At 33.1% G+C, this 13,346-nt stretch overlaps 1 protein-coding gene across 1 annotated transcript in view; it reads right to left on the bottom strand.

Annotated features, from left to right (window-relative positions):
* LOC107743095 (sodium- and chloride-dependent creatine transporter 1) overlaps window positions 1–4,993 on the bottom strand; it is a 36,188-nt gene extending 31,195 nt beyond the window's left edge. The window contains exon 1 of the mRNA XM_016556208.1: window positions 4,750–4,993. The gene's annotated coding sequence lies outside the window, so the exon portion shown is untranslated. The remainder of the gene's footprint in view (window positions 1–4,749) is intronic.
* Between the last annotated feature and the right edge of the window lie 8,353 nt (window positions 4,994–13,346).

The raw sequence follows: 13,346 nt of genomic DNA, 5'->3' as shown, positions 1-13,346 counted from the left end.
ATTTACATTTAGTCATTTAGCAGACGCTTTTATACAAAGCGACTTACAAATGAGGACAATGGAAGCAATCAAAATCAATAAAAGAGCAATGATATGCAAGTGCTATAACAAGTCTCAGTTAGATAAACGCAGGACACATAGCACGTTTTTTTTTTTATTATATAATAAATAAAAAGAAGAATAGATAGAATAGAAAAAGAATAGAGCAAGCTAGTGTTAGAGGCCTTTTTTGCTTTTGATAATTGTATAATAAATAAAAAGAAAACAAATAGATAGAATACAAAAAGATTAGAAAAGCTAGTGTTAGTTTTTTTAAAGAATAGAATTAGAATAGAGAGTGCTAGAGTTAGAGGGTCAAAAAAAGATGGAAGAGATGTGTTTTTAGCCGATTCTTGAAGATGGCTAAGGATCAGTCAGCCAAATCTCTAACCGTAATGATTAATTATTGACTTTGAAATAAATTATTGGTTGTTAACTTTACTCTTCAACTCTTACACATTTAAAAAATCTGTTTTTGAAGAGGAAGTTTGTGAAGAGGAAGTCATCCCAAATAGTGCAAATGAATGCACACTTTTAATCTCTAATGCTATTTACAATATATACTATACAAATTTGGTTGTAGTATAAACTTCTGAATCAAGTCACCACCACATGATGCTGATGTGAAAAACTGTCACATTTTAAGATGGATGTGTTGTTTGTAGAACCAGAACTCTGAAAAACTAAAAAGCAATTTATTTAATTCGAAGGCCGTTCGTTATTTTTTATTTGTGCTATCATTATTAATTTCTTTATTTGTTCTTATTTTATTACTGACTGCTTACTTTTTTATTCAATTCAAAGTTTGAAATCAAGCTATCTCGTGCCACTGTAAAGTAATACTGAGCCCTGAGGCACCATGCAAGGTGTGGCTCACGTTAAGGAAAACATGAAGTGTTGTGCACGATTGTGGTTTTGCATGTTTTGAGGTATTAATCATGTCCATACCTATAGGTTATGCAAGTTTTATTCATAATACAATTTCAGTTTTTCTACTTCAAAATTTCATGTTTAATTCAATGTAATTTCTTTATAATTATTTGTGAAATTTACTAGCAATTTCTGAGTGAAAAATTTTCACTACACCAATTTTTTTTCAGTGTACTAGACTATTAGAATTCCAAAGCAACAACTACTGTACAATTCCAGCATATTAAAATAACACAAAGATAAATGTACAAAGAATATGAATATATAATAGATGAACCCTAAAGCAGCCACAGTTAGGCCCCAGTCAGAAAAAGGGGATTAAAAGATTAACAGACGCTCTTCTTAATCGCCCGTCCACGTGGAGCGAGGAACTGATGTCAGTCATGCAAGACGCCAACATGTCCTGCTGTGCTGACATCACTGGCCTTCTCATGCCTTCCCATTGAGATCCAGACACATTAAACAGTGCGTATTTTAAAATGGAATTTGAACATGGAAATTTTAAACTAATCCATTTTGTAGGCTTATTAATGTTGGAAATTAAATTTAGTCAAAGTTTGGCCATGTTGACGTGCCTCATGAGTAGTTTTACTAGATAAAAAGTGTAAAAGATTTGCAACCTAAAATTATATATACATATAGAATTATTTATAATATATTTTTTATTTCTTGACTCATTTAAATACCATGCGTGTATGTATGTATGAATATTCGGAAATCATTATTTTTTAAATAATATATACTTATAATTTCTTGACCCATATATGGACTTTAAATATTATTTTTAATTATAATATTCATAATATAAATGTTTAACTTTTAACTTAGTAGGCTTATTAACGTTTTATATATATTTGTTTTTTATTGTTTTATTATTTTTTTATCAGATTTATTCATTTATTTCCAAACAACTTAGTTGTCCGGAATTTCTTGGTGAGCTCAAACACAACTAAGACACTAAGACAAAAAAACAAACACATTCGTAAATGCATACATAAATTATTCCAACCTTTATAAAGAATGAAATACAGATGCATAAGTGCCAGAAGAGTTTAAAACATGGACCATCCTACAATAGGTACTGTTCAAAAAGTATATATATATATATATATATATATATATATATATATAATTTTCAGTATGCATATACTGTATATATTTATATATGAAAACAAATCATGAAAAATAATTATATATTTTTTGCTTCTTGAGTCTCTCTCTCTATACACATTTCTGTATGCATATGTTATAAACGCAATATGGTATCACATTTCTTAAAACATGATATTTTCTCTACAAAAAATATTTTTTTAATACCTGGATAAAACAATCTGCTTTGTTCATGTGCTGAAGCACAATAACAATAGCAATAGCAGATTGTTATTAAAAGTGTCACAGCGCTAATACTTAATACAGTACAATGAGATTTCAGCACAGCTGTGATACTGTACTGCAGATCCAGCACTCAAGGACAGGTAGAGGGCTTTACTGCAGAGATCATACATCTACTGACTATGTGGCCACCATTCGGCTCAGCTTGGCCTCTCTTAAAGGGGTCATATGATGCGATTTCATTTTTTCCTTTCTCTTTAGAGTGTTACAAGCTCTTGGTGCATAAAGAAGATCTGTAAAGTTTTGTAAAAATCGACGCGTTTCAAAAAGGCGGGGCATAGAGGAGAAACAATAATGTACAGTATGTGGAAAATAATGTGTTTTTTTTTACTTTAAACCGCATAAACACATTTCATTACACCAAATACACAAAATAATGTTCTTTTTAGCAGCATCATATGACCCCTTTAACTCTGATGCACCGCTACACAGTGCTGCAAAAACAGCCAGTAACCTGGCAACACAAAGTCTGGACCGCTGCTGTGTCTCACAGTGCATACTGTATATGTGTTAGTAACGGCACAGCGTCAATCCGAGCAGCTCAATGAAAGATCTGTGACCTCAGATAGCACAGACAGAAGAGTGAGCAGCTCGCTGAACTGAACGCAGAGCTGTATAAAGAAACAGAGAAGGCAGCTAGCTAACGTGACCTCTGACCTCTACCATAAAGTCTTTCAATAGAGGCGGAGTGTTATCAAGTTATGTGCTCTAAATTCATGAACAGTAACAAATACTGTAGTACATGCAGAAGTTTAATAGGGTTAGGGGTTAGTTCAAATCTCTAGGCTTAAATATGAGGAATAGTTTTAGTGATTCTTACCTAATTGAGTGCTACAGATTAACACAACAGGGGTCTCTTAACTTTAATTGGTTCACATCAAGAACTTTAGACTGTTTAAATAGAGACTGAGTTCTCTAAGGGGAGTTAGGGAAATTAGCAAATCTTCAGTTCAGGTGCAGAGAAACCTCTTGTGAGGTCTATAGGAAATCAATTAGCTTCAGTGATTTGAAACAAATTAGAAACATTGTATCAAAACTGAAAAGTCTCCAGATACCAACACCTCCAGTTAAAGAGGGACGCAGAGAAAGATTTTCCTTTAGCAATTACTGCGATATATTAAATAAACAGGTGACACAGCAATAGAAATTTACTATTTAGTGACCCTCATGCTGTTCCAAACTTGTATGACTTACATTCTTGCATCAGTGTTGTTTTTGTTAACTAAAACTATTAAAAATTATTTTTCCTATTTGAAATGAGCTGAAATAAAATGTAAATATTCAATAGAAAACTTTAAAAACATTTAAAAATAGAAATGTTGCCTTTGCAACTATCTTAAGTTTAATTACTAATATTAATAAAACTGAAATAGAAATAAAAATAAATGAAAGCTAAATAGAAATAAGACAAAAGCACATAATAAAGTTACTAAAATGTGGACTGTGAAAAACGGAAATATAAAAATAAAAGCTAATTCAAAATACTAATTAAAGCTATAATAGTATACTAATAATATTAAATAATGTTGAAAATATCACACTATTTTTAGTCTTATATTTAAAAATATATTTTATATTAAAGTGCCCCTATTATGGGTGATGAAAGGTTCATATTTTGGTTTTGGGCAGCACCTAGTGGCAAAGAATGAATTTGCATCTTCATTCAGACCAAAGCAAAAAGACCAACAAGTGGGCAGGCAATATGCTAATGTTTCATGTTGATGTCAACATGAAACGGCTTGGGATTCGTTTTAAAAACGACTCGTTTCAATTATTCAGAGTCGACTCTTTCTTTTGAGTGACAATAACTTTATACACGGTGCACTTTCAGATTTAAATCTTTGCAGGATGTTTTCATTCACTTAGAGCTGTGTTACACACTGCATGAAAGGTAATTTTCAAAAATCCATAATAGGGGCACTTTAAATAAAATATTGTTTTTTTTAATTTTTTTTTAAAGTCATTAATAATGAAAATCTTGCCATTCACTTTCATAACACGAGCAATTTGGATTTTGTCCTTCCAGTGATACAGGTTTTCAAACACAATTTTTATTTTTAGGTGAACCGTTCCTTCTAAGAAAGACCAAAACCCACCTATACACAAATAATAGATTCCACAGGTTTAAATTTGACCTGGCTAAATTTGTCTTTTGAGAATGCGGAAAGTAAATATCACAAGTATCTCACAGACTCAACCTGTGAACACAGTAAAAGTCAAGAATGTGTGACATGAACCGTATTTACTCTCCTCCTGCCAGCAGGACCTTTTTGGTCTTTGACGGGCCTGATTTGATTTGGCAAAACAATTCAGGAGCCTATCAGTATTCCACACAAAGACGACACGTTGAATTTGGAGATCTGCACCGGGAGACTGTAATTTTGTTACCTTAGAGCTGCTTGTTGGGGGTAAAGTAACTACTTGAGCAAGAAGAGCTCCAAGAGTCAGCCAGTTCTCACTGGACGCTCATGCATCTCATCTTTCTCGAGCTGGCACGTCTTATTTGAATCACTTATTGTTTTCGGACGAATTGATGGTCTTCGTGAAATGTTCCCAGCGGTTGGTTTCCATGACCTTTCCCCTCTACCACAGGTGGTTGAGACTTTAGATCCAAAACACACTGACATCTTCTCTATCTAAATAACCAGATGAGAATGAAATCAAGTTATCTATCAAGACAGAAAGGAATTGCAACCCAAGTGCTAACACAACATTGATCAAGTCTTGACATTTTTCTCACTGCAGGCATCCAGGGCAGTGCCAAAGACAAACACTGCTTTTGGAAGAGATATCATGATCGCTGTTACAGTTCACACATTCAGCGTAACTTTATACATCTTGGAAAAATGTTTTTTAGTCTATTATTGAATAAGACAGGAAAACAATATTGGAATTTTCCCAAGGATAGTGGGAGATGGCCAAAAAGTGGGATAATTAAAATCTTTTACTGTTTTTTGAAAGAAGTCTATTGTGCTCACCAAGGCAGCATTTATTTGATCAAAAATGCAGTACTGAAATATTGTGAAATTTTATTACAATTTAAACTGAAGTGTTTCTATTTGAATATATTTAAAAATGTAATTTATTCCTGTGATGCAAAGCTGAATTTTCAGCATCATTACTCCAGTCTTCAGTGTTACATGATCTTTCAGAAATCATTCTAATATGCTGATTTGCTGCTCAAGAAACTTTTTAAATTATTATCAATTTTGAAAACAGTTTTTACTGCCTAATATTTTGTGAAATCTGTGATACACTACCATTCGAAAGTTTGGGGTAAGTGAAGAAATCACATTGAGCGGGGCAGTGCAATTGCTTTTGTATGCATGCAGGCTTTTTTGCTTTCACTTTCAAAGAATAAATTACATTTTAAAAGATTATTAAGATTAAAAAAAACATTATTTTAATTTTTAAAATCATATTTTACAATATAACAGTTTTCGCTGTATTTGTGATCAAATAAATGCAACCTTGGCAAGCAGAAGAGACTTTAAGAAATCTTAATTATTCAAAACTTTTGGCTGGCAGTGTAAGATCTAGAGAGGATTCTGCAATTATATAAATTATTATGTAAAGTGATTAGGGTGTACTCTACTCTAATGCATCGATCTAACATTGTCTAGATAATCATCAAGTATTTCACGTTTTATATAACGTACATTCTATCATATCCCCCTAGAGTACATCCCCATACATCAGGACAAAAACTCTTTAACACACATCTTTGCTGCTAACGTATGGCCATTCATTCAGCAAACGCTGGAAGGCATCCAGGGCGCTGGGGACACGGGGAGACGGCTTCGTCATTCAAGCAAACACAATGGTTCCCTTTCTAATGGGGTCCTAAAGTGTTACGCAGACTTGGCCTTCTCATTCTATAGCCATCAGAAGATGACTCATAGAGCAAAAGAGAGAGAATCAGTGAAGTTGATGATGAGAGACGCACCATGACTACTAATGCCACGCATATCCGTCATAAGACAACGGCTATGTTCCAAAATCTAATGAGATGACTACTTAGACAGCATTTCAGACACATTAAAATTAAAATAGGCTAATTAAAATAATTCACTAAAGCCAAATCAATATATTAATATAAATTAATTAATATATATATTACTTTATATTTACATCATTTTTTAAAAACTTTTTTATTCTTTAAGACAAACGTAGAATTTTCCCTTAAAGCTATTTTTGTAAGGGCATGTGTGACCTTGTGTGCTTTCGTGCATTGCATTCAGTGCAATAAGGCTCAAACTAGGCTTTCATATATATTCTATATAGAGCAATTTCTCCTTCATTATCCATTTTTAGCTGCATTTGATACTCTGAAACACAAGTGTACAAAGGATGATATACAATGTCAGTGTGCAGCAGTAGATGAGTGTTGATTTAAGACACACCCCCTAGCTTAAAGGAAAAAAACCCAAAGAACTGGATCATCTTACAAACCTGTGATCCTGCACGTACAATATGCACTTCCATTGTCTATAAGCAATGTCATGGGACACTGGTTTAATGATACATTTAACACAACAGCTTATTAATTATTACTAACAAATGTATACAGTGTTTAACAGGTCATTAAGGCCAATTCAAATAGTGGGAGACTAAAATTCATATATTGTATAATCACACAGTGGCCACTAAGTAGTATTTGGATACTTAATTGATACTTATAAAATATACATAATTGTATTAGAAAACAAAAGATCAAACTCAATGGCATCTGATTAATAATGCTAAAGCTTTTCTCAGTACAAAGTTTACTGGGCAATTTTGTCTACATTTTTAACAGTCTATATATTGCTTTAGCATTAAAAACCAACTAATCACCTTTTTATTTTATTTATTTATTTATTTATTTATTTATTACAGGGACAATGCATATTAATAAACATTTCTGTCAATATGCCAGAATTAGCCAGAAGGCTATTTTTCACCTGCAGTCCCTTTAAAACCAAAACTTTGCTTGAAATGTGTTTTAAATTAATGACACTTGATTTGATGCTTTGTTTTGTTATTAATGCAATAACATTCAGATTTTTAAGGTACAGACCGATACTGTATACCGATATTCATGTCTTTACTTAATCATTTATTAATTCTTTAATATAATGACTACCAATCAATAGCACCAAAACAGCACCTATTACATCATGGGCTATTCAACAGGAAACAACACTGTTCACAGGTGATACCTTACTATTTGAAGATATTATTTGCATATGCAATTTTTGTTGAAGGACTGAGCAACACATAGCATTTTAAAATTACTACTACTTATATATATTAGTGCTGTCAAACGATTAATCACGATTAATCGCATCCAAAATAAAAGTTTTTGTTCACATAATATACGTGTATATTGTGTATATTTATTATGTATATATAGATACACCAATCGCATGGGCACTTGAATCTCTCAGAGAGAAGGCGACTGAGGAGACGGCAAAACCAAAGCGGCCCTTTACGCGCGCTGATCAGATGAATGTAATGGAATTACATTCACGAATTGATCGCCTAAATCTCTTCAGACCATCGTTCTCGTCGGTATTTAACACCCAGAATGTATCAATGAGACGCGAGTCGGTGTCTACGGGAGCTGCGGCTGCTGCTGCTGTCACTCTGTGCGCGCGGACGGACTGTCTGACGTGTCCGCGTGAAGCCGCTCGGTGTTTTATCGGGCTCCGTAACGTCATTTGGAGCTCAACCCTCCCCCTCAGTCCCGCTTAAGGAAAACAGGGTATGGAACGCTCACGTACGCTGCACACTACACACTGTATACTACATACTACGCAGCAAGTGCGCTTCTAGATCACTGGAGCTCTGCGCGAGATCAGATATGAAAGATTTTATCACAGTGAGAATGCATTATGCAATTCATTGCAGTTTGGTTGCATTACGAAAACAATAATTACAAAAATAAATCAGCATAAATTAACGGCAGTAAAATCGACTGTGGTTTATAAATACATATGTTTCTAACATAAAATGTACTTTACATTATATTTACATTTTATCATTTAGCAGACGCTTTTATCCAAAGCGACTTACAAATGAGGACAATGGAAGCAATCAAAATCAACAAAAGAGCAATGATACACAAGTGCTATTTATTTATAGCATCTATGTATTATATATATATATTATATATATAAAAAAATAAAAAAAATAAAAAAAAATATATATACATAGTGCCCTCCATAAGTATTGGAACAGTAAAGACAAATTTGCTGTGCCAACAAAAGAGCAATGATACACAAGTGCTATTTATTTATAGCATCTATGTATTATATATATATATTATATATATAAAAAAATAAAAAAAATAAAAAAAAATATATATACATAGTGCCCTCCATAAGTATTGGAACAGTAAAGACAAAATTGCTCTGTTTGCTGTGCAGTCAAGAAATCTGTAAATATGTTTAAAAGATGAATATGAGACAAAACTACAAATTGTCACATTTTATTATTGGGTGTTTCAATACATATGTTTTTCCAACTAAGAAGATCAACACTTTTAGAGTTTCATCCCCCTATCTGGTGTGAGCATAAGTATTGGGACAATTGCCTCACAGGTCTTTCCGAGTGATCAGCTGTATCCTGTTGCATTAATTGTTCAGATATTAAAAGCAGGGAATGTGTCTCATCAGTTATATCCATTGCTTCTGCATTCTGAGTCTTGCATTCGATGACGACACACAAACGAGGATGAAGACGAGGGAGCTGACTTCGAGAGAAAAAAAGCAATTTGGATGCTAAAAGAAAAGAGGAACTCATTTAGAACTATAGCAAAAACAAAGGGCATGAAGCAATCAAGAAACCACCGGTGACATCAGCAACCAACAACGACCTGATCTGCTGAGAAAAACAACTGCAGTTGATGACAGACAAATCACAAAAGCTGTGAAAATGAACCCTAAAATACGTGTCTGTAAAATCACCAACAACCTCCAGAAAGCTGGGGTGTCCGCAGGAGACTTTGACATACAATTACAGATGCTACAGCAAGATGCAAACCTCTGACAAGCACCAAAAATAGAAAGGCAAGATTCAAGTTTGCAAAAAAGCACAAAGGTGAGCCACTAGAGTTTTGGAACAGAGTTTTATGGACAGAGGAGACAAAGATGAATCTTTATCTAAGTGATGGGAAAGCAAAAGGGTGGAGAGAAAGGGAACTGCAAATGATCCTAAGCATACAGCCTCATCTGTAAAGCATGGTGGAGGTGGTGTCATGGCATGGGCATGCATGGCTGTCTCTGGAACAGGCACTCTCAATTTTAATGATGACTTAATGTATGATGACAGTAGCAGAATGAATGCAGAAGTGTACAGAAACATCTTCAATGTTCAAGAAAATGCCACCAGATTCATTGGGAAGCGTTTCATATAGCATCAGGACAATGACCCAAAACACCCTGCCAGTTCAGTCAAGAAGTTTATCAGGGCAAAGAAATGGAAAGTCTTAGATTGCCCAAGTCCATCTCCAGATTTAAACCAGATTGAACATGAATTTCACCAGCTCAAGAGAAGACTAAAGGCAGATACTCCCCAAAACAAGCAACAGTTGGAATTGGCTGCATTACAGGCTTGGAAAAGCATTTCAAAAGATAAGACTAAGAGTCTGGTGAAGTGTATGGGTCAGTGGGATAATGGGATGAACTCTAAAAGTGTCCTTTATATTTGGTAAAACATGCATGTGTTGAAACAGCTAATAATAAAATGTGACATTCTGTAGTTTTGTCTCATTTTAATCATATTTGCGAATGTCTTGACTCCACAGCAAGCAGAGCAGTTTTGTCTTTCCTGTTCCAATACTTATGGAGGGCACTGTATATATATATATATATATATATATATATATATATATATATATATACACACACGTGTGTTTATCATATTAGTAAATACAAAAATTATTAGTTTATAGTTTTTCTTTTGATTTTGAGGTGAGATATGTCCGGATCATATTTCACCTCAAAATCGAAAGAAAAACTATCCCCAAATAAATAGATGCTATATTTATTTTACATACAAGTATATAAATATATGTATATAATTATATAAATGCATACATGTACATAAATGTACATAGACTATATACACACACACACACACAATTTTCTATATATAAATGTATGTATACATACAATACATTTACACCTATGTATACACACACATACATACATGCATACATATGTGTGTGTATGTATATTATATTAGTAAATAAATGAATAAATAAATAATTAGTTTATAGTTTTTCTTTCGATTTTGAGGTGAAATTTGATACGGACACATTCTTGACAATTGTCATGAGAACCACACATTAATTAAAAAAATATAATAATAATAATAATAATAAATAAAAAGTTAATTAAGTTAATTAGATAACAGATAAAATAATAATAATAATAAAAGATAACAACTTGCTTTCAAAATCTTAAGTGAAAAGATTTTGGGGGATGGGGCTAAAGACCATGACCCACTGACATCAAAAACAAAATATACAATTAATTAATAAATGCAAACTTTTTTTTTTTGAAGTTATATTTATGAGCTTTTTGTGCCTTTTATTTTGAGAGTACAGTGGAGAGATGACAGAAAAGTATTGGGGTGGAGAGAGGGGAGCGGGATCAGCAAAGGACCTCGAGGCGGGATTCGAACTCGGGTCGCTGTATGCAAACCTTTTTTAACATTACTTTTCTCAAACATGTTTATCCATAAACATTTAATATAATTTAATTAAAAAAGGAAATACTAATATAAATAATATAAATATAATTTTATTTTTAAGATCAAAATATATATTTTTAAACTGAATACAATTTTTCGATTGTCAATTATTTTGAGACTATAGAAAAACTGTTATTAGCAGTAGAAGTGGGAGGGATGTACAGCACATGCGTGAACGCTGTCAGTAGGTGTAGTATGGTATGTAGTAAACATACCCACAGGTTATGAAGTGCCGTGAGGACTATTAGTCATCAAGCACGTACCTCGCTTTTTTGCATTACAAAATACATAAACCTCCCTCTGACCACAGGAGATGCTGTCTGGAAAATTACAAACTTACACGAGGCGCTGCTGAGGATTTTCCATTGATTTGACACGCTCTGCCAAGTGGTGAACTAGAAATAAAAATAAACATTTATATACAGAATTATAATTATATTTTATACACACAGACTCATAGACATCAATCAATCAGTTTCATTTCTTTTACCATGGTAATTATAGTTTACATAATTGAACAGTTACTAGTTATTGTTACTACAGGAAAACTATGGTAATTTGGTATTTGTAATTAGTAATTAGATTTTTAAAATACTGTCTGAATGAGATCCATATTATTTTATGATGGATTAACAGTAGTAACAATGCCTGTAGTAAATTAGTATGCTGTTTTGGTAGAAACGGGCTACCATGGAAATATTTGTAAAGGTTAATTCTATCAAAGTCAGCAGCAGGTAGAGTGCAGTGGTAGTTTGTCTGTGTTGTTTGTCCTGAGGCTGTGAAAGGTGGGAACAGTTTGTCCTTGTGGGACGACAAAATTATACCGAGGCCAGATTTGTCCGATAATAACCCTAAAATTTTTACAAGCACTTTTTTGGACAGATTTCAAGATTCTTGAATCTCAAATTCTTAGAAAAACACACATGTATGCATGAAAATTACCCATAGATTCAATGTGTCATACAACAAAAATCTCTGGATCATATTGACCCTAAAACTTTTGCAAATTACAGTGGGATGTTCTGCGAACTGTATGTGGCTGTTCGAGGAACCCTGCGATGGTTCAAGGAAAGCCCACATCTTATCTCTACGATGAGGGACCACAATTCACTATCCTATTTTTTTTTCCTCATAACTGAGCCAACAGTTTGTCTCCAGGGCATATGGGTGATAGGGAAACATGCAACTTTCTGTTCATGATGCAAAGCAAACATACGTTTCATGTTTATATTCCCTCTGTGTCTTTATGTTACAGATTTAACCCTGCATGAAGCAACCTGTGACATATTGTTGAAATCTCAAAGCTAATAACTCAAACTAGTCCATTCCAGGAAATCACTATGCAACCCAGTAGATTTGTATTAGTGTTACACAATATAACAGCCTGCAGCAACATGTCAAAATGTAAAGCAAATAGAATGAAAGTTGCTCAACATTCCTTAAAAAGCTTAAATTGCTTTAATGTACAGTCATCAAGACTGCATTTATTTGATAAAAAATACAGAAAAAACATCAATATTGTGAAATATTACAACTTAAAATAATAATTTTCATTTTAATATACTTTAAAATATACTTTACGTGGTGGCAAAGCTGACATTTTCATCAGCCATTTCTCCAGTCTTCAGTGTCACATGATCCTCCAGAAATTCTAATATGCTAATATTGATAAATATGCTAATCTTTGGGGGTTATCTGTGATACTTTGATGGATTTTGTGATGAATAAAACAGTTTAAAAAAAATAGCATTCATTCAAAACAAAGAATTTTCTAACAATGTAAATCTTTACTATCACTTTTGATCAATTTAATACATCCTTGCTGAATAAAAATATTATTTTCCTTCAAAAAAAGGAAAGAAAACTACTGACCCCAAAATTTTGAACAGTAGTGTATATTGTTACGAAATATTTATATTTTCATATTCAAGTTCACTGTAAAAAAGTCAAACTTTCGAAAAGTTCTACTAACCAATGTAAAAAAGTAGCCTGAAAAAATAATTTTTAGTAGAAGTCAGTTTAATTTCTTGTGTGATCCGAAAAAAATACTCTAAACATGTTGCTAGCAAAAGGTGTTTTGTTTACCTTTTTTAGATACTCAAGTATTTGTTCACAACATATCCAAATGTTCTCCCAACTTTTCAAATCGAGTCATCTGAACAAACAATTTTACATTGAACAATATTGCACAAGTTCCCAGCATGCTGTCACGGTGCTACTGTGAGGGAGCGCAGAGCGAGGAACGA

The sequence above is a fragment of the Sinocyclocheilus rhinocerous genome, unplaced genomic scaffold (assembly GCF_001515625.1).
Source record: "Sinocyclocheilus rhinocerous isolate Xijiao unplaced genomic scaffold, SAMN03320098_v1.1 scaffold797, whole genome shotgun sequence".
NCBI classification, from domain to species: domain Eukaryota; kingdom Metazoa; phylum Chordata; class Actinopteri; order Cypriniformes; family Cyprinidae; genus Sinocyclocheilus; species Sinocyclocheilus rhinocerous.
The sequence above is the reverse complement of the archived record's forward strand: the minus strand, read 5'-3'. Positions and strand labels throughout refer to the sequence as shown.